Genomic DNA, 2,794 nt, shown 5'->3' with positions numbered 1-2,794 from the left:
TATTGCAGGCTACTTCCCACTTTCTCTTCTATCAGGTTCAGTGTGGTCAGATTTATATTGAGGTCTTTAATTCATTTGAACTTGAGTTCTGTGCATGGTGATAGATATGGATTTATTTTCATTCTTCTACAGGTTGACATCCAGTTATGCCAGCAGTATTTGTTAAAGATGCTTTCTTTCTTCCATTGTATAATTTTAGCTTCTTTGTCAAAACTCAGGTGTTCATAGGTTTGTGGATTAATATCTGGGTTTCAGTTTGATTCCATTGGTCAATGTCTTTGTTTTTATGCCAATACCAAGCTGTTTTCAATACTGTAGCTCTGTAATAGAGTTTGAAGTCAGGGATGGTAATGCCTCTGGAAGTTCCTTTATTGTACAGGATTGTTTTGGCCATCCTGGGTTTTTGTTTTTTCATATAAAGTTGATTTTTGTTCTCTCAAGATCTGTGAAGAATTTTGTTGGGGATTGCATTGAATCTATAGATTGCCTTTGGTAGAATTGCCATTTTTACTATGTTGATCCTACTAATCCAAGAGCATGGGAGATCCTTCCATTTTCTGATATCCTCTTCAATTTCTTTCTTTAAAGCCTTAAAGTTCGTGCCTCTGCCTCCCGAGTGCTGGGATTAAAGGCGTGCGCCACCACCGCCCGGCTTGTATGAATTTTTTGATGTGTTCTTGGATTCGGTTTGCCAGTATTTTATTGAGAATTTTTGCATTGATGTTCATGAGTGAGTCTGGTCTGTAATTCTCTTTCTTGGTTGAGTCTTTGTGTGGTTTTGGTATCCGGGTAACTGTAGCTTCATAAAAAGAGTTTGACAGTGACTCTTCTGTTTTTATTATGTGGAACACATTAAGGAGTACAGGTATTAGCTCTTCTTGGAAGATCTGGTAGAATTCTGCACTAAAACTGTCTGGCCCTGGGCTTTTTTTGTTTGGGAGGTTTTTGCTGACAGCTTCTAATTCCTTATGAGTTATAGGTCGATTTAAATTGTTCACCTGGTCTTGTTTAATTTTGGTATATGGTATTTATCTAAAACAATGTCCATTTCTTTTACATTTTCCAATTTTGTGGCATGCAGGCTTTTGTAGTAAGACCTAATGATTCCTAGGCTAGTGTTACCCCAAGATACTTTATGCTATTTGTGGCTATCATGAACGGTGATGTTTCTCCGATTTCCCTCTCCGCTTCTTTATCTTTTGTGTATAGAAGGGCTACTGATTTTTTGGAGTTGATCTTGTATCCTGCCACATCACTGAAGGTATTTATCAGCTGTAGGAGTTCTCTGGTAGAGTTTTTGGGATCACTTATGTACATTATCATATCATCTGCAAATAACAAAAGTTTGACTTCTTCCTTTCCAATTCGAATCCCCTTGATCTCCTTATGCTGTCTTATTGCCATTGCTAGAACTTCAAGCACTATATTGAAGAGGTATGGAAAGAGTGGACAGCCTTGTCTTGTCCCTGATTTTAGTGGAATGGCTTTGAGTTTCTCTCCATTTGATGTTAGCTGTCGGCTTGCTGTATATTGCTTTTATTATATTTAGGTATGACCCTTGTATCCCTGATCTCTCCAAGACCTTTATCATTAAGGGTGTTGAATTAGATGCTTTTTCGGCATCTAATGAAATGATCATATGGCTTTTTTCTTTCAGTTTATTTATATGATGGATTACATTGATAGATTTTTGTATGTTGATCCAGCCCTGCATCTCTGGGATGAAGCCTACTTGATCCTAATGGATGAATTTTTTTTTTTTGATTTTTCGAGACAGGGTTTCCCTGTAGTTTCTAGAGCCTGTCCTGGAACTAGCTCTTGTAGACCAGGCTGACCTCAAACTCAGAGATCTGCCTGCCTCTGCCTCCCGAGTGCTGGGATTAAAGGCGTGCGCCACCACCGCCCGGCTTGTATGAATTTTTTGATGTGTTCTTGGATTCGGTTTGCCAGTATTTTATTGAGAATTTTTGCATTGATGTTCATGAGTGAGTCTGGTCTGTAATTCTCTTTCTTGGTTGAGTCTTTGTGTGGTTTTGGTATCCGGGTAACTGTAGCTTCATAAAAAGAGTTTGACAGTGACTCTTCTGTTTTTATTATGTGGAACACATTAAGGAGTACAGGTATTAGCTCTTCTTGGAAGATCTGGTAGAATTCTGCACTAAAACTGTCTGGCCCTGGGCTTTTTTTGTTTGGGAGGTTTTTGCTGACAGCTTCTAATTCCTTATGAGTTATAGGTCGATTTAAATTGTTCACCTGGTCTTGTTTAATTTTGGTATATGGTATTTATCTAAAACAATGTCCATTTCTTTTACATTTTCCAATTTTGTGGCATGCAGGCTTTTGTAGTAAGACCTAATGATTCTCTAAATTTCCTCTGTCTGTTGTTAGGTCCCCTTTTCATTTCTGATCTTGTTGAGTGTTCTCTCTCTGCCTTTTGATTAGTTTGCATAGGGCTTTGTCAATCTTGTTGATTTTGTTTTTCAAAGAACCAGCTCTTTGTTTCACTGATTCTTTGGGTTGTTTTCTGTGTTTCTATTTTGTTGCTTTCAGCCCTCAGTTGATTATTTCCAATCTTCTACTCCTCCTGGGTGAGTCTGCTTCTTTTTTTCCCTAGAGCTTTCTGGTGTGCTGTTAAGTCTCTAATGTGAGCTTTCTCCATTTTCTTTGTGGGCACTTTCCTCTTAGCACTGCTTTCATAGTGTCCCATAGGTTTGGGTATGTCGTGTCTTCATTTTTGTTGAATTCAAGGAAGACTTTAATTTCTTTCTTATTTCTTCCTTGATCCAGGGGTGGT

This window comes from Arvicola amphibius, chromosome 1, assembly GCF_903992535.2.
Source record: "Arvicola amphibius chromosome 1, mArvAmp1.2, whole genome shotgun sequence".
In the NCBI taxonomy this organism is placed as follows: domain Eukaryota; kingdom Metazoa; phylum Chordata; class Mammalia; order Rodentia; family Cricetidae; genus Arvicola; species Arvicola amphibius.
Note: the sequence above shows the minus strand (reverse complement) of the source record.